The sequence below is a fragment of the Pantherophis guttatus genome, chromosome 4 (genome assembly GCF_059756535.1).
Source record: "Pantherophis guttatus breed Tessera chromosome 4, ASM5975653v1, whole genome shotgun sequence".
NCBI lineage: Eukaryota > Metazoa > Chordata > Lepidosauria > Squamata > Colubridae > Pantherophis > Pantherophis guttatus.
The window spans coordinates 128,292,230-128,312,428 of record NC_142066.1 but is presented as its reverse complement, the minus strand read 5'-3'; the positions used below and the strand labels follow the sequence as shown (position 1 = coordinate 128,312,428).

Below are 20,199 nucleotides of genomic sequence, written 5' to 3'. Positions count from 1 at the left end.
GGAAGTGTTTTGTAGGATTGACAGAGTGTTCAGAATAAACTCCTGGATTGCAAAGCAAAGGCAATTGCCTAGAGATGTGGTGATTTATTTTACAGATAAAGAAATTAGGAATAATGTTGTGCAAAATTCCTTCAATTCTACTTTGCAATTGTATGGAAGAAAGATATGGATCTACAAAGAGCTCCCCCCCAAGATGTTAACGGAAAGGAAGAAATTTGGTTTTCTGGTGACTGAGTTAAAATACAGAAATATTCCATTTAGGTGGGATGCCCCAGTTGGCATAATATTGAGATATCAAGGAGAAAGATACCAATTAGATACTGTTGAAAAAGCGGAAGAATTTTATCAAAAAATTTTGAAAATGAACTTAACATCTATAGGCACAATACAGGATAAGCAGAAGGAGTTGGAAATAAAGGGAAAACATCGAATTACAGAGGTTGCGGTAGACAAATTGCCTTTGGATTCTCTCGATACCCCAGCTGGATTATCTACAAATATGAGAGAAGCGGCATCTGATTTCAACGTGATGATTCACCAAGTTAAAGACAAGTATGGAAATCAATTAGCTGATATACAATTGGCAAAAAAGAAATATGAGATACAAAAACAAAACCAACAAGATCAACTTATAAAGCAGAATGAAAACCGATCAGTTGATATACAACTTGTAGAAAGGAAAACAGGATGGAAATTAAACCCACAAAAAGAAAAGAAAAAAAGAAATAGGTCTCATAAAAACAGAAATTTCTAAATTAAGCAACGGTGAAGCCAGTGATTTTAAAAAAATGAATGAATATGTGAAAAGATAGTGGAGGCGAAGTATTGGTTAATATCATCCTGAGGACAGTGACAGACCTCTGCAATGCCGTAATTTTGGGATGTGAAAAGAGCCTTAAACTGTTGGATTTGAATTATCTATTTTGGAATTCTTTCTTGTATTGATAAATATATTATAACTATTCTGAGCTACAAGGCAAGAGAGCTACGTTGGGGCATGCAGAAGATCTGGTTGTTACCCATTAGGATGATGGGAATTAATAATCCTGATGAAAGCCACAATTACAACTATATGGAATATAATCATAATGTCACTCGGGTGGTTGTTTTTACTTTTATATATATATGAGGATATTCATTACTGATGGGGGCAGATGATGACTGAAGACTTTGAACAAACTGTTGCACCAGGATGCTACGTTACCCAATTATGGATGAGGGACTCAACAATCCAGTGGAAAGACATCAAAGAAGATATTATATGGATTATAAATTTAAAGTTATTGTCTTTTCTTTTTTTAAATAACGGAATATATACATATATATATATATTTTAGCAGAGTGGGCAGTGGATTAAAGATATTAAGAATTGTTGTGTATGGTAATTTTGTAGGAAAGTGGGTGGAAATATGTTAGTCTACTGATGGATTAGCTTAAGAAAAGGGATGTTTAAGTGATATATTTAGGGCAGTGGAGGAAATGGATAGAGTTGAATAAATGTTAAATTAGGATTTATGGGGAAGGCTGCTTTGAAATGTTATATTAATATACACAAAGAATAAATGTTAAAGTAGGATCTATTATACAGTCTTAAAGTGGAAGGTTGCTTTGAAATGTTGTAATAATATATAGATATAAGTTTTGGGGAGGACAAAAAGGGCAGATTATTGCTAAATTGGGAGTTATAATAATATTATGCTAAACTAGAAGTTATCATACAATGTTATAGCAGACTGCTTTTTTTTTGAAATGTATGGTAAAAGGGGAAAGTAACAATATTAATAATATTTTTAGTAAGTAAGGGTCAGTATATAGAGGAGGGAGTAAGGCGATGTTAAAATATTATGTAATCTGTTATGAATTAGGTTTTTGGTGTGAAGAAGTCACGGGGGGATGGGTGGCGAGGGGGGGTTAGGGAGGAGGGGGGAAGGAAAAAAGGGGGAAAAATTTGTATTTGAAAACTTTTTCAATTAAAAAAAAAAAGAATAAACCATTTTGAATCTAATCTCCAGATCAAACTTTTGCACCATTTTAATTCATTCTCTCAATTATCTTTAGATAAAGAGTGAAGTGCATAAAATGTAAATTAAAAAAAAAACTTCACTGAAGGTCTATACATTTGATTTTACAATTAGCTAAAAGAGCATGATAACAGAATATTCTGACAGTACATTCAAATGTTTAAAAGCCTTCTTAAAGCAAATTTATTCCTCTCTTTAATGTAAGTGAAAAATTTAAAATTTCCCTAGCTTTCTTCAGGTTTTCTGGTATGACACGTATGTAATGAAATGGCCATAACAGCATTGTGATGCAAACTCTACCTCTTCTGTTTCTGCATCAAAACATTAAACACAAGTATATAAGAGAGAAACTTAATTGTGATATCACAATGTGCATTTTTGTCATTCTGATGGCAAGGTACATCTGTCAAATTGCCCTTACCTCAAGCATCTCGGCTAAAATAAAACTATACATTGTAGACGCGATTATTGTAATCTTCAAATAAACAAAAACTTTAGAAAATGAACTCCAAGAAGCTATACCTTTGACCAAAGAGCTAAAAGGCCATAGTTTCTGTAAATGAATCAGTCTGGAATTCTGGGAGTTGCAATTCAACATATCTGTTGAGAACAAGAGGCTGATGAAGGCTGATTAAGTCATTGTTACATTTAAGGCCTCTATAGTTTAAATTCTAGAGGCTGACTATAATGTCTGTAATTATATGCAGCCCACTGTTTATAAACCTTGGTCTTTCTAAGAGGTGTGGACTTACTTCCCAGAATTCACGAATTGAAGAGATGTGGACTTACCTCAAAGAATTCAAGAATTGAAGGCTACACCTCTTAAAGGTTGAAAAACACTTGGTGACAAGGCCCTTGCTGAAAATTCTTATGTTCTCAGAGGAACATAAATTGGAAGTTTCAACTTCCATTTTAGATTCCAATAACTTGCTATGTTATCCCAACCTATTCACAGTGCAATCACAAGAAAGATGTTATTTTCAAATTATACTTTATGGAACTGGCATGTTTTCACTCCTAGTAGTATGGATTAATTTCAACAAAGTTATAACTGAAGCAAAGTGATTTAGTTTCCAATTCTAATCACTTTCTGACAGATAAATCAAGGAAAAGACAGGAATGTGTAATGGCAAAATGAGGCTCATGATACCAAATTATGATGGGCAAGTGAATTCATTTGATTTTAAATCACTCTGAAGCTGGAGACTTAGAAGAAACCTAAAGTCACTGAGGTCCATTTAAGTCATCCTCTGTCTCAGTTCAGGAATTGAAATCAAAGTCTTTATGCAATTGACTGTCCAGCCTCCAACTCAAGACAATTTGTGACAAAAGATCCACCATCTTTTTGGGTGGTACTATGGTTGAACTGCTCTTGGGAGTTAGGATCTGAAATCTGCCTTTCTATAATTTACTGGTACATCCGTTACTATAAATGGACACCATAGATCTTGATTATTTTCTGTTTGACATATTTTCAGGTAAATGAAGAGTATTACCTTACTAGCAGTCAACTGTCTTTCCTTCAGGTTAAACATGCTTACTTTCTTCAATCTCACTTCATGGACCTCTGACCATTCTCACTGTTCTTATCTGAAATTCTTCCAGTTGTCTGTATCCTACTTAAAGTGTGCTGCCCAGAACTGGACAGGGAGCCTAAGATGGGGTCTGATTAATGCAGGAAAATAAAAAGATACATCATATAACCTAGCATGACTAACCTGCAGGAAGAAGTAAAAACAGATGGACTGATGTTTATGAGAGGTTTACTATTATTTCTCCCTTGAAGAGCAATGAGATAGCATCAGGTTGGGAAAAAATTCAAGGACTGATGACATTTGGTTCTAGAAGACTAGAGGTACTTGTGACCCAGCAACATAGTAACTGTTCAAAGTTACAATAGACTCCAAAAAAGACTCAGATTCAACATTCCCCTTCACACATGCATACAGTTACATGACCACATTTTGGATGCTTGGCCCTTAACAATCATCATGACTTATGACAAAAATTGTGGGCTCAATTATGGTTGTACGCCAAGGACTATCGGTTCACACTTTTTCCTCCAAAATCAGAATCTGTGATATTATTACAACTGAACATAGCTGATGTATATCCCAATTAGTAGCATATGCTATAATGGAAAGTACCAGAGAGAGCCAGTGTGGTGGAGTGCTTAAGGCATCACGATAGAAAATAGGAGACTGGTTCTAGGTCTGCTTTAAGAACAAAGCCAGATGGGTGATCTTGGGCCAATGACATTCTCTCAATTCTAGCAAGGAGACTATGGCAAACCAGTTCTGAAAAATCTTGCAAAAAATGGCAGAAATTTGTCCAGATTTGTCCAAATTTGTTCTCTTCTGAGAATCAACACAATTGAATGGAGGGGGGGGATACCCATATAAATACATACTACACATCCAGTTAGTTTATGGAACTGAAACATTTATATCTATATAATGTGGTCTATGTATGTGCATAGAGGAATGGGATTAAACAGCAGACGTAGCAGCTCAGCCATGGCTGATCTAAACAAAGCTAAGTGGGGTGGACCTGATTAGTGGTTGGATGGGAAACCACCAGGAAAACTTACAGCTGAAAGGCTAAACTGGAATTTTTTAAAAAATCCATAGAAAAAGGAAATGGCAAACCACTTCTGTAGGGTTGCTAAGAACAAAAGTCAAGCTTGACTTGAGAGAATCGTTACCTTATCTTTAAAAACACACACAGATATTTAGGGTAAGTTAATATATCATTTAACGTGTGTGTTAACTTATCTTGGCTATATAAACACATATGCAGCACGAGGAAAAGAATGAACAAGAACATCTGTTTCATGTTGGGTGAGTGCAGGGTGCCGTCACAGCATTCTACTCTTATAATTGAATTCTCAGTGCTTTGACTTGCAATCCCCTTAATCTCTCATCTTAAATGTCCAATTATTTCCTGATACTGATAACTCTCTAGCACAACCAATGGAAGTCCTATGAAATGGAATAGCGGTATTTTGCCAGACCGCTTTTTCCCTGTTGTGTGATCACCTGATTACTGCTTTGATCACCCTTTATAAATAAAAGGATTAAGATATTTTTTTTTCATTATTATTTTTAGTGTTTGCCTGAAGCATTTTTAGCCTCTAGGGATGTATTGAAAATGATCAGCATTTTTGTACTACAAAGAAAAAGCCATCTGAAGACTGCAAATAGATGAATGCTTGCAGTGAGGTATTTTTTGATGTTTCATATGCAGGTAGTCCTTGACTTATAACAGTTCATTTAGTGGACCGTTCGAAGTTACAACAACACTGAAAAAAAGTGAATTATGACCATTGCAGCATTCCCATGGTCACATGATCAGAATTTAGCTGCTTGGCAACTTACTCATATATATGATGGTTGCAGTATCCCATGGTCATGTGATCTTTTGTGACCGTCTCATAAGCAAAGTCGAAGGGGAAGCCACATTCACCTAACAACTAGGTTACTAACTTTTCAACTGCAGTGATTCACTTAACAACTGTGGCAAGGATGGACAAAATTCACTTAACAAATGTCTCACATAGCAACAGAAATGGGCTCAATTGTGGTCATAAATCAAAGAACACCTGTATTTTATTTGCATATATTTATTGTTATGTATGTGTTTCTATGCAACTGATGAGACAAATTACTACCAGCGTAAATAAATATCTGTCAATGTATTTGCTTTATTAATCTACAATGTCCTTGCATCCCAGCCATTACCCATGGTGCCATTAACCACAATAGCAAGATTGCTAGCATTGCTATAGTAAAAACCAATGCTATTATAAAAGCAATGTGGTGATGATGATGATGATGATGATGATGATGGTGATGAGGATGAGGATGAGGATGAGGATGAGGATGATGGTGATGAGGATGATGAGGATGAGGATGAGGATGATGATAATGATGATGATGAGGATGATGATGATGATGATGATGATGATATACACAATATGAAATCACAGTTTTGGTGTTGGCCTTCATTTGCATCGAATTCTACTCAGGAATCTAGGATATCATAATGTATTGGCATAATATATGTGCAGATCCAAGAAGCATTGACTTCTATAACTGACAGATGGAAATTTTGTCAATGCACAGATTTTCTAAATGCCATCCAAGGCTCTTTGATATGTCACATAGTGTGCCAACAATCACTGGGACCATTATTGCCATGATCTTTCAGCTTCAATTTTCAGACCTTGATACTTTGTGATCTTCTCCAATTCTTTGTTTTCTATTCTACTGTCCCCTGATATTGCCACATTAATTATCCAGTGGTGGGTTGCTCCCGGTTCACACTGGTTCTATAGAACTGGTAGTAAAACCGGTGGGAGGCTCCACCCACCAACCCCAATGTCATCAAAATGCTTCTGCGCATGCGTAAAAGCTTCTGTGCTTCCGCGCAGCCCATTGCGAACCGGTAGTAAAGGCAAGTAGAACCCATCCCTGAATTATCCACACTTTCCAAACCTAGTTAAATCTAGTATACCAAGGTTTCATCAGACTGTATTTAGAAATCCTACAATATTTTTACCTGATATGATGGTGCTTACAAAGGGGGAGGTGATGTGATCAACTACATGAAGAACAGCGGAGGGTTTCACATTATGTTACTACTGGTTGCCCCCCCCCCATGCACATGCTCACTTTGTGCGTGTGCGCGCCCCAGTTCGCATGCATACCTGCCTTCCGCACATGCATCAAAAACATGTCTAAATAGGATGGCATAGAGCGGGGCGGGGCAGGGCCACCCCCACCCACGATTTCTGCTACCGGTTCATGCGAACCAGTCTGAACCGGCTGAATACCACCTCTGATGAAGAAGCAGTTTGTCAGGAAGGAGGGAACACATTCCAAGGAGGAGGGAAGAGACAAGAGAAAACAAACCCCCGAGCTGGATTGGAGTTAGAGGAAAAGGGGCCATCTCCCAGGGCATCTTCATTAGGGTGAAAATAATATAGGCTTAGTCTGACAAGATTCTCTCTATTTGGTGTGAGCAAATGAAGACCTGAACTTGGTCTGGAATGTTCTGTTGGTTTTACAACTTGTTCAGCTATACGTTCTCACCAATTTTCATTATTGCCAATGATATTTTTTACAAATGATTCAGTGAATCACGTTGATTACTATATGGCATCATTATTTATAGTTTGTTTGTGCAATTTTCTATATGTTCTATTGTTTATCCTGTTTGTACAATCTGTACTTTGAATCATTTGAATTTATTTTTTCAGTACTTGCCTTGATTGCATTAGTTTGAATATGTGGCTCTTGAACAATTAAAGTGAAGCCTGCAATTTCTTTTTTTAAGAATATTAAAATTATTATATGATATTGTTACTATTGTTATCTCTCCTAATTAAGGTTACAATAGTATCTGAGAGCAAGTTATATTTAACACAGTTAAATCCAGCCTCAATAGACATATGGGTAGACATCCTACACACATTTGTCAAAGAAGAAGCTTCACTGAGTGCAGTAGAATTCATTTCTGAATAAATACACTGCTACACCAGTGGTGGGTTTCAAAATTTTTTACTACCGGTTCTGTGGGTGTGGCTTGGTGGGTGGGGCAGAGGAAGAATACTGTAAAATCTCCATTTCCTCCCGATCAGCTGGGACTTGGGAGGCAGAGAATAGATGGGGGCGGGGCCAGTCAGAATTTTTACTACCGGCTCTCCAAACTACTCAAAATTTCTGCTACCGGTTCTCCAGAACTGGTCAGAACCTGCTGAAACTCACTTCTGTGCTACACTGCTTGGTTACAATTACACACTTAGCAAGTAAATTTTTCAATCCTACATATTCATCTAGAATCAAGCCCCATGAAATATAGAGAGACTAATTTACAAGTAGATATATACTGGAACATGCAGCAAATCTGCAGAACCCTTCATTTTTGCTGTCTTAAAACTATCACATATTCATAGCAATCTGCTCTTACCCATTTCCCTTTCTTGTTCTTGCTGATCATCAAAAGCAAATCCCACCGAGTCTGGCAAGGCTTACATAAAATGTATGTAAGCATTTGCAACTTTAGAACTTTTCAGATCTGGTGAGTCTACAAATCCTGGGAATATAATTCTACCACACTAGAGGTCTCCAGATTGACAAAGGCTGCTGTGACCACCATATCATACTTTTCAAACTTTTATGGTTGTTTGAGCCATCCCAACAACAGCTCCACGAATATGAAATGGCTATTAAGACTACTGATCATAAAACTGAAACAATAAATGAAAGGAAAAAAGAATATTCAACTTGTCCTTGGAATATAATTCCTACTGCTAAACCATTGCAATCCAAACAGGGTGGGAGTGAGGGGAGATGACAACACCTGAACATTAGGTTGCTAGACCAACTTTTTTTTTTTACTTATACATGGACTTTTTCCAGTTGCATTTCCATGCTGTGAAGAACTGCATTGACTATATTTCTGTTTCTTTTATTACTGCTACAAAAACTTAGGTGCATAGTGAGGATTTTTTAAAGAAAAAAATTAAAATTACTTTTTTTTCATATCGTTCTGCTCCTTCTAATCTCCCCATCAATTACAATTTATTCCTTTAAGAAGTTATAACATTTTATGAAATTCAATGTATTTCATTCGGGTGTATTGTTATTTACTGCATTTTGTTGCAAGCTTCCATGGACTGGCGTTGCTAAGAATATGTGCTTTACAAACATGTAAAACAAAAACCCCTTTCTTACTCCTCTCCTCCAATATTTTTCCCTCTTTACCTCAATGGAGGAATAAATGGCGTTATTCAGCACAGGAGCTAATAGAACAGCCCTGCAACTGAATTCAAAGGGTCTCTGTACACAAGTAAGCACTGGGACCCTTCTAGATCATTTAACCCCATTACTGGGAGAGTGATCCAATCAAGATGCCTCATTTTAAACTTCAGGCAGCCTTTCTTGTTACAAAGAATTCAAACGTTGAAGAATCTCCAGTTCTAAAAATGTTTGTAATTTTTTTACTACTGGAAGACTATTCTTTGAGATTCTCCCAAAAGGAATAAGGGCCAAAGGGATAAGGTACTCAGGATAAGGCCCCATATCTGAGCTACAGGAGCCCAATGAATATTAGATGACAACATACCTATTTGCTGAGGTATACCTCAACTTACAATCAGTCACTTAGTGACCATTTGAAGTAACAACAGATCCTCCCGAAAAGGTAATTAGTTTTGAACTTCCAAAAGCCCCCCCCTCACACACTCATAATTGCATGATAATCAGGTTTCACAGACCTTTGCATCCTGCAGTCATGAGATCATATTTTACATGTTTGCAAAAAAAAGAAAAAAAATTGGATTTATTTCCAATTTTGGGGGGAAATGCCCCATAGAAACAATGAGTTTGCATTATGACCACCACAAAAGAGGTTGTAAATTCAGGTCAGTCATGTCAGTGACCCCTTTATGAACATAGGCTTACAACTGTAGTGGGCAAACTCCAATATGGTCATAAGTCAGAGACTAACTGTAATACTCATCCAGATTTTTGCATCCAGATCATCCTGATTATGGGACAAATTAAATTACCTTCAAATCGCAATAGCAATTCCACTTAGATTTATATATTGCTTCACAGTGCTTTATAGTCCTCTGTAAGCAGTTTACAGAGTCAGCATATTGCCCCCAGCAATCTGGGTCCTCATTTTACCCACCTCAGAAAGATGGAAGGCTGAATCACCTTCGGTAAAACTTGAGCTATTGGGGTGAGCAGTAAGTAAGTCTCTAGTACTGCATTCTAACCACTGTACCACCATGGCTCAATGCTCAGAATCAGGCTGTAAATGTGGCCTTAACCATTCCTTATGTTAAACAAAAGCAAACCCAGTTTGCTTACACTGAGAGCATATTCAAACACAGAGCCATACTAGTCTTGATGTGGATGGTAGCTTGCTGCTATCAAACCTTAATCATAAGGCTCTAATGATAAAATATCCAAACACCAAAGACATCTGCCATTTAGATTTATGAACTGGCCCTCAGTTCAGGTAAAGTGATATTAGTCTCTCCAGGACACAGTTGACCAAGTTCCTATGATCATCCAGGAACCTTCACGTTCTAGGCATTATTATTATTATGGTTCATTGCACAGTCAGCCAGATGTTCAGACTGGATTTGGCATTTTTGTCTTCCTATTGAGTTCTTTCCAAGAACCTGGAACAGGCAGCTATGAATGTTTGATGGTGTTGCAGATAGATCACAAGAATGTAAGCTGTTCCAAGCAAAATCGCATTTTGAAATTCACTGCTGATGAATTTATTTAATGCCAATGACTTTCAATTGATGCTCCAGTTGTTTTGGGATTGCATCCAAAGCGCCTATTACTATTGGTACTGTTATTTAAAAATAACAACAATTTTATGGAGGAATTTTATAGAAAGGTGGTGGATATTTCGTCATGTATGTGATGCTAGGAATTATAGGAAGGGGCCTATTTGTCTATTTTGATTTATGTTTTAAAAAATGCAGAGTTTAAGCCACAGGAGTAACTCCAGTGCAGCATAATGCCAGATAAATAAGTACAGGATTGTAGGCTGCTCAGTCATAATTTACTTAACCATAATTTATCAAACAAACTACAGCTGGCTGGATTCCTACACTATGCTGACCACAAATGAGAAAACCACATTATAGTTTAAGATATTGTGTGAACCCACTCACAAGTAACCTGATATCCCAAGGCTCTAAATATTTGTTGCTTTGGTCCACAACTCACTTCAGATTTCCATAAGATTTACTAGCTGGTAAATGTGCCTAGAATTGTTATCTGAACCCAACCAGGTTCTTAGGATCCTGATGGAATTAGGGTGCTAAATAATTCAAGCCATATTATTAGATGTAATTGGACTGGGGGTTCAGATAGTTAGACAGGAAGAGCTTGAACTATTGTGTAATTTGGGTTGTTTTTGAGTAACATGTGTTTTGAGTAACATGTGTCAATCTCTATGGTTGTTATTCAGTGAAGCAAATCATGGTTTAACACCATGTGAGAGCCAGAACACCCTATAAAGATATTTTGAGCATCAGCTAAAAAATAAAATTCTCTCTTTTAAAACATCCTCCTGGTTTGTCTAGGAAGGAAATTTAACATGAAAACCTCTTTCCGATATGAAGACCATAGCCTGAATATGGCAAATAACTGTACAGTATAGAGAAAGAAAGAAAGAAAGGGAATTTGATTGGGTGCCTAGACAAATAGACTTTAATTGAGTTCATGTGTCTGTTATGTGTGCAGATGTATTTAAAGCACAACAGTTTGTAACTCTCATCCCGTTAAAGAATTCCATCATCTCTCCTAACAGCCATAGCTGCCTGCATTCTCAACCCAACCCACCCAACATACAGATGTAAAATAATGCAACTTCCATTCCTTGATGCACACTCGCACAACTGCGGGGGTGCGTAAAAGGGGGAAGGGTGAATAAAATTGCAGTGAATGCTTGTGCCTGTGTATGCAAAGAAAAGAGGTAGGTAGGAAAACAGAAAAGAAGACAAGGGGAACAAGATTTTTCTCCCCCGCTCATTTGTTTATCTCCAGATTTTCAGCCCAGCTAGACACCCCCTCTCCCCACACATACACATCCCATTCCTGACAAATTCATTTGAATAGCTTTCAAGGCATAAAATGGAAACGTAGCTTCTGCCCTCTATTTCAGCAGCAGCAGTAGCAGCGTCCTGGCAACAGAGCAATTTTCTATCATCAAGGATAAATGGCATCGAACAGAACATTCTGATAAAAAAAGTGTGTGTGTGTGTGAGAGAGAGAGAGAGAGAGAAAGAGAGAGAGAGAGAGAGAGAGAGAGAGATGGTGCGGAGGGGGGGGGGCTTTAGCTGGAGAAGATCATGATTGCCGCCCTTCCCGTCTGTCATCCCATTACAAAACCCTCTCTTCCAAACCTGAGCTGCATGCTGTCAGAGCTAATAACGTCTCTGTAATAAAGAAGCGAAAGGGGAGGGGGGGAGGAGGAGGAGGAGGAGAGACATAGCATCCAGGCACAATGTTCCCATTTATGACACAGGACTCCTCCCCACCCACCCACCCACCCCTCATCTCATCCACCTCCTTTCAAAAAGGAAAAGACCCAAATTGCAAAGATGTATCTTTGTTTGGCTGGCTTGCAAATGAAATAAACAGGAGATGTTCCCTATTCTTGCCACTCCATCCAAAGAAGGGGCCGTGGCTTCACTGTGCAGGTGACAAAAATCGATCCTGGAAGGCAAGATGGGAAGAATAATATAAAGAGGAGAAGGCGGTTTTAAATATACCATTCCTGTCATTCATGGAAGGGGATGGCGGGTGAGGGAAACAAGTGCCCCTCCCCCACTGCCAGAATTGAGGTTGCAAGGAGGTCCTTTAAAACAAGGGCAGCATCAGTAACATTCCTGCTTCCAGATCTCCCAAATGATGTGGGGACATCCCAGAGAATGGTATCACTAAATATTAAGTCAATAAATGGCCTGGGACGATGCCCCCAAAGCAGGATGTCAGCAAGCTGCGGCTTAGAAAAACTCCCATGTGTGGCTCTTGGAGGAAGAAACAGGTCCTTCCAATCTTCCATGCAAGTAGCCTGGCTGGAGGTGCTGGTCTTGAAATGCAGCTTTCCACAATCTGGCTCCTTTCAATCCAAGGATGGATCAAGGTTTCCATCATGCCTGATCCGGAGAGGAAAGGCGCTCCATCTGCAGAGGGTGGGCTGGAGTTGAGCACAACAGGAGGACTGAGGAAGGCCTACAGCAAACAAAAACACAGACACCACCAACCGGGTATTACTCCCCAAGAAAGGAGCATGGCAAGGCAACTCTGCTAAAGGTGCTGCGGCTCACTGTTGGATTTGGACCCCTACCTAGGCAGGGGCCACTGTGGTTACCCCAGGGGTGAAATCCAGCAGGTACTGACAGGTTCTGGAGAACCGGTAGCGGAAATTTTGAGCAGTTCAGAGAACCAGCAAATACCACCTCTGGCTGGCCCAGAGTGAGATGGGAATGGAGATTTTGCAATATACTTCCCCCTGGAGTGGGGAGGGAATGGGGATTTTGTAGCATCCTTCCCCTGCCATACCCACAAAGCCACACCTACCAAACCACACCACATCATGCCCACCAAGCCACGCCCACAGAACTGGTAGTAAAAAAATTTGGATTTCACCACTGGGATACCCCACTCATCTTTAAAATGGTAGGCTTCTCTTAGACTTGCTAAGACCTGATAATGGAAGCAGATGAGGGATTTTTCTTTTCTCTGATCTCTCTTTGGGAGAGAGAAACTCTGAAATTCAGAGCCATCTTTCTTTCTGGTAAATATTGTGCATGTTTATTCTGGAAGTGATTTTCTTTTTATGGTCATTTCATTCCATCCAAATTAGGGCCTGCTGTCTGCCCAGAACAAACTGTGAATCCCACCCTCATTGATGGCTGCAGATCCCTGTAAAATGATATATATATAAATCATTTCTGTAAAACATAATAGAAAAAGAGTGAACTAGTTTCAATCTAGTATGCTGGACGAAATCTAGCATGGGGGGTTAAATCAGTCTGTTGTGGAAATCCAAAAAATTGAAATTAAAAAAAAAACCACACACACACAATAGTAAATTAACCAGAGGTAATTGTATCATAAGAGTGTTGTCATTTTTTCTTCTACTATGCTTACTGAAGTGATCATTGCACTGAAATCTGTGTAATTTGAGCTATTTTATAGAGGAGAGCAGCTTTCCTTAATCCCCGTGTATTTTGCACTAGAAATAGATTGAATGGAAGCTGTTGACAAGTTCATGTGATAGTGCTTGGTTAATTAGAAGAAGATTAGAAGATTCAGCAGTCTTTACATCCTCTATCGATGTGATGACTACAAACTAGTGGCTCTGAACAAAGCTTTATTGCACAATTATCTTTTGTTCTTTACTACATTTTAAGAGGGCTTCATAGGAACATAGATTTCATACCTTTTCCTACCACTTCAACTCTCATTTTATTTACATAAAAAAAATAATTAAGATAGAACAGCTATACAGGGGATCTTTGCCTAACTTTCTGGGAAGAGGCACATGTCATAGCATGATTTAAACTCCACTGACTTCAACTAGGAGGAATACCCTCTCCTTCCTTCCCTTGTTCAACTATGACTCTCCCCATTGTGGCTAAAGAAATTGGAAAGTAACATAGAGAAGAAGAGCAGAATTCCTCTAAAAATATTATTTATCTCGATCTTCTTTAGAAACTCACCTCTCTACCAGCATCTAATCCTTTAAATTATCTTTTGTGGTTGATCAATGTGGTTGATTGAGGAAGATGAGTTTAGCTCAAAACAAGTTTAGGACTATTGGGGCCAAAATTAACTTTTTCCACTCCCACTTCTGATTGATTTCTGATATTTATTATTATTTATTTGTTACATTTATTTGCTGCCTATCTCAGGGGCTACTCCAGGAAGCTTACAATAATAAAAAGTAAGAAAAAGGAAAGGCGTATAAACAGAAGTAAAATAACAGAACAATAACATAAACAATGACAAAGGACCATAATGAGAATAATGTGTCAATGAAATAACCAAAAAGATGGATAAATAGAGAGCAGAGATGGGCGCGGAAGGAGCAGGTGGCTTTTGCCATCGATCTAGCAGTCACTTCCAGGGTACAAGTACACTAACCTCTTCTGTAGCCCTGCCCTTGATTCAGGTAGGACTATTATGTGAATACACATGTAGGTTATCATTTTGACTCTCAAACTGAAGGACAATTTAAGGCTACTTTCTTAATTGGAGTCCACAAAACATACATGTCGGTAAAAATAGTGGCCACACTATGCAACTGAAATCCTACTCTTTTTCCATATGTTGCATGCACAGAAATAATACTTCAGTCTTGCAGTTGCCACCTTGACTTTTTTGACCTTCTTGCAGTCACCACTGTTCATAGAAATAAATTGGGTGGAATGGAAAAGAAATTCCTGGTACTTCATACATGCTCAGCATCTTATGTAGAATTAAACTCAGTTGGAGTCACTCAAATACAATGATTTCCATTAACAACAATTGTATAGCAGTAGGTTTCGGGGCTTTATTTGTTGCTTTTCAGTTGTATGGGCCATATCTACAAAAGCAGCATATGTACCCAGAGAAATAAAGAGAGGAAAATATAAACAACAGGGCTTAATGGCCATGAGAAACAAGAAGTGCCTATGGCACTGGTTAGGAACCACATAATACAGGAAGAGTGACCATTCATAAGTAATCATTAATAATAACACAGTGGCTGAGTTCACACCACATGCTAAAACATAATTTGGTGAATAAGCAACAATAGCATTCATGCAACACACTGAGCCAAAATCAAACAAAGGATCAGTGCTTAGCACATGATATGAATGCTGCCAATCTTTTCAAGTTTATTATGTTCACTTAAGGTGGCAAGTTTAAATCTTATTGAAAAGGGCAGAGGTTTTGCCCAAAGTTGACGGTCCTGGCACTCTGCACTATATTTTATGAAACTATAATAACTAATGAGATTGTAATCCATTGGAAGGCGTTGGTTTCTTAATTCTAGTAAGTAATACAAATAACATTCCTAAATTAAAAGGATCTCATCAGCATTTATTTATTTAAATGACTGTCTCTTAACTCACATGGTACAAATGAAGTTCATCAAAATAACTCAGTATTAGCTGAAGTAATCCATTAGGTTTTATTTTGATTCTCATATTTTTTTATGATAGGACTGAAAGTTTGGTTGCAATTAAAATTTTTAATCTAAAAATGAAAACAGTAATGAATGGAAATTTCACAGTAATGAGTGGAATTGCAAAATATGGTTACTATACTTTTAAAAATTACTCAACTTTCCAAATTGAGTTCTCTTCATACGATTTTTTTAATAACAGTATTTTCAGCAGTTGAATCCATAACTAATTAGGATCTACAGTCATAAGCAAACCATGGATTACATGCAATGCACCCATATGCTCATATTATTTATTGTATCTTTACAATAACTAAGTAATATTTTATATAAACATAGAATTAAAGTATAACAAAGCATCAATTGAACCCAATAACAGTTCCATACACTTAATAAACTCCAGTTGTCTATTTTGGATGAATCCTCAAATACAAGGAAATCTTCCAATTCTATCGTACTTAGCTGGAAATAATTCTGCTGAAATCAGAGGAACTTATTTCTAAATTTACATATGAGATCATGTGCCCATCTCTTTGATAATAGATCTTATTTTTTATTAATCTAATTTGAAGAAATCAGAATACCTGATCAATCAAATGTGACCCTATGAAGTCTAAAAGAATACTATTTTGTCATCAGATTTGAATGAGATGGATTAGGTGAAATGGGTGCTAGGAATTTCTCAAGGATAAAGATAGATGTAGGTTAAGTTAAGATTAATAGTTTATAGTTCTAGGACTTAGTAACAGAATGTGAATTTAAATCTACAGTACTAAAGAGAGAACAGTCTAAGTATCATCTGTTCAATTCAGAGAAAAGCCATTCTTGTCCATTAGCTCCCTACACTTAACTGAAGTTGCATCTGTACTTCTGAATGTGTTTACTCCCTGACAACACACATATATATAGACGTCTGCTATAAATATTCCAAGTGATGCTTTTGCTAAGTTCAAATCACTGGGAGTTTTGCAACTTTGACTTAGTATTGGAAAGTATTCATGGGGCTTTTCTAGACACTCTTTCCAATATAAATTAAACCCATCCTTCCCTCCAGCTGTGCTTAGCTTCAAACCAAATCAAATCAAATCTTTATTACTGTAAAAGATCAACATAAGGAGGGTGGGGTACAGTCAATTAAAAAGCATAGAAAATACATTAGAGTTTAAAAATAACAATTATAAAAAGCTAAAAAAAATAAAATAAAACAGAAGTATATATAAAAGGAATGAAAAAAAGGGGGGGAGAACATTAGATGGATATAGGGGACCATAAAGAATAGCATGTGGCAAGCTAAACTTATTACAGTACAGAATATTGCAGAATGACAAACTAGAAGTTCACTAAGTGTAGTTTATGACAGAGGTCATCTGATGGATTTTAAGCACTGCTGCATATAAACTGGCAGTATTATATATTGTAGCAGAGTTAGTATTTAAAGGAAGCAACAAGGAGGTATAGAATTATCTTTATACCACAATGGTGAGATGATGCTATTAGTAATGTCTCTGTAATATAGACATCGGAGAAGCATTGCTCTGTGGTTTCTGTCTGTCAGAATCACAGAGACATTTGCCTCTTCCATATTCAAACTTCAAGGACAGCTGAGGGGAGGGCATGACGTTTTGCTAGAGTAAAATAGTTAGGTACTTCAAGATGAGTGAGTTACACAATAGGGGAAACAGAACATATGTTGGATTCTCTGGCAACAAAGATTGGGGTCCTGGCTTGATCCAGTTGGTACTTTGTGTCTGCTACACACTGTTTAATGAGGTTTTTTGTCCTAATCATATTTATTTTATTTTTATTTATTTATTTATTTATTTATTTCATCAAGCATATATAAGATAACAGATAAGAGTATAAACATTATTTTGAATACATGAAAAGGATATGAGTAAAAAGGGACATTAGGACAGGGACAGTCGACACGTTGGTGTGCTTATGCACACCCCTTACCCTTGCCATATCCTTGCCCTTATGCATGCCCCTTACCCTGCCATATCCCATGTTGAGTAGAAGACTCTTGTTGTTAGTAGGGCAAGATAAAGTAAAGGTTCCCAACACATGCGTGCTAGTCGTTTCCGGCTCTAGGGGGCGGTGCTCATCTCCATTTCTAAGCTGAAGAGCCAGCGCTGTCCAAAGATGTCTCCGTGGTCATGTAGCCAGCATGACTCAATGCCAAAGGTGCACAGAGGCTGTTACCTTCCCACCAAAGTGGTCCCTATTTTCTACTTGCATTTTTTTAACATGTTTTTCAACTGCTAGGTTGGCAGAAGCTGGGACAAGTAACGGGAGCTCAGCTCACCTCATTAAGTGATGCTAGGGATTTGAACTGCTGAACTGCCAACCTTCTGATCGACAAGCTCAGCATCTTAGCCACTGAGCCACCACATCCTCAGGAGTAGGGCAAGACCAAGGGAGAAAAATAATCAGAGCCAACAGTTTAATATAGTTACCCATGAATATAGTGATGAGGTCTTTGTCTAGTCATGGCATTAGAAACACACATTTTGGAATTTGGAGGGCAAAACCTTAAAAATTTGGATTGAACAAGTTCTAGTCATGAAAAATTGGAGAAAGGGCCCAGATGGCAACTCTCATAATCCAGAAGCAGCATGCCTAAAGCCCAGGACTGAGTTGTGAAAGATTAAGGTGAATCATTTGGGACTACATTTGGAATAATTGTGGAGACTTTCTTCTTTATTTTAAAAACATCTTTAAAAATAGTATAAGGAATGGCTTGACATTGAATAGTGCAACTTCCATTGCAATGATAGTTCTTCAGCACTTACTCTGACATGTAATTCTTTAAGCATGCATCATCCTACTTACCAGTTTAGATCCAGCTGCTCCCAAATAAATGGGGCTGAAGAATGCTGACTCTGGATGGGTACCAATGTAGGATGGTCTTTGTATCAGGATTTGGATTATAGGAAGGAGAGAGATCAAACATATTAAAGCCCTAAATATTTTGTGCTGGGCCTCTTGGGGACTTACCTTCTTTAGAAATAAGACATAAAGTCTCCAGTTCAACTTCTAACTAGGTTATATGGAATTTTCTTGGCAACCTCTTTGGTTTGTCATTGCTTTCTCCTGGATGTTTTGTATTCCTTGAGAGAGATTGTCTCCACCTGTCTACTTTATTCCTCTGTGGTGCAATCATGATCAGAAGGAAATCTTCTGTCTTCAATCTTTCTACTTGAGCAGGATCCTCACTAGTGACTTACAGCATTACTGTCATTCAACATTATGTCAGAATAACAAGGCTAAGCCACATCAACATGGATGGATGATGTTATAACACGCTGTTTGTCATTAGTGGTTACCTTGATCCTCTAAAGTTTTTATTTCTGAACTCAGTAGTAAAGCTGCCTTATGTTGATATTAGAGATACCTGTTCTTAAGTGGAGGTTTTATTTTGAACCACAGCACCGGAGTTTTGAGATGTATAAAATCTGGAATGGTGTGTCAAGCATTATCAGTTGGACCTGTTGTAGTTGTAATCAGAAATGTGTTTGGGAAATGCTATATTCTGGTCACTAACTAGCTTCTCCTGTCACTATTTCTCTTCCAGTGTTTGCTTTTGCTATTAACTATATACTTCCAAAATTCTTTCAATACCAACTTTTCCCCCACATTTCCAGTAAGGAAGAGACAGGTAGACGATATTTATTTTATCTGGGGGCATGGGGCATGAAAGTGTTCTTGTAGCATTCTATTTTAACAGTGTTCTGTAAGATGTAGCAGCCCCAGTTTTTCCTAATGCAATCTCATGAAAATAACAAGCACTGCAGATTTAGACTTTTATTGTTTATTTGTCCATTTCAACTATTGCCAGCTTCAATGGTTGCTTCTCACCTGAACTTAGAAAGATGGCTGTCCAATGGAAAGTCAATTTCAGTTCTCCCACTGCCAAATCTAGCCAGTTGCACAATCATGGCAAAGTTTGCCTTTCTCCTTTCTGATCCCTTTTGATTGTGAGGCTTTGCCACATGTTTCCTGATTTCACATTATTTTGAGAGATGTTCAGATGGAGGGGGGTGCAAAGAAAATCCTCTACAAAAACCAGGCCTTCCGGATTTCTGCTGCAACATAGCAGTTGGGGGAGGATCCCCTGCTTGGTGACTGTTGAAAGTGGACTACAGCAAAGGCAGAAAAACTGGTCACTTTGTCTCTTAGTGAATGGCACAATCACAAATGAAGATAAAAACAATTGATATGATATAGACACAACACAGGACCAGAGTTGCAAATGTAGGCAATAAGCTTTAAATTGCCAGTGTTTTGAGATAGTTCAAGGATGGGTGGGTGGCACTTTAACTCAATATGTCAACATTTAGCATTCCTTTAGCATCACCAAAATATTACTGTAACAATATAAAACCTGTCCTCATGTCTTTCTCTAAAAGATGCTATAAATTGTTAGTCTCCCATCCAAGTACCAATTGGGCCTAACCCCATT

At 37.8% G+C, this 20,199-nt stretch overlaps 1 long non-coding RNA gene across 3 annotated transcripts in view; it reads right to left on the bottom strand.

Annotated features, from left to right (window-relative positions):
- Positions 1 to 20,199, bottom strand: part of LOC117655246 (uncharacterized) — a 67,689-nt gene that overhangs the window by 25,817 nt on the left and 21,673 nt on the right. For all 3 annotated transcript variants that reach the window (XR_009620861.1, XR_009620859.2, XR_004588605.3), the window contains exon 2: positions 12,331 to 12,793. This is a non-coding gene — a long non-coding RNA (uncharacterized LOC117655246). The remainder of the gene's footprint in view (positions 1 to 12,330; positions 12,794 to 20,199) is intronic.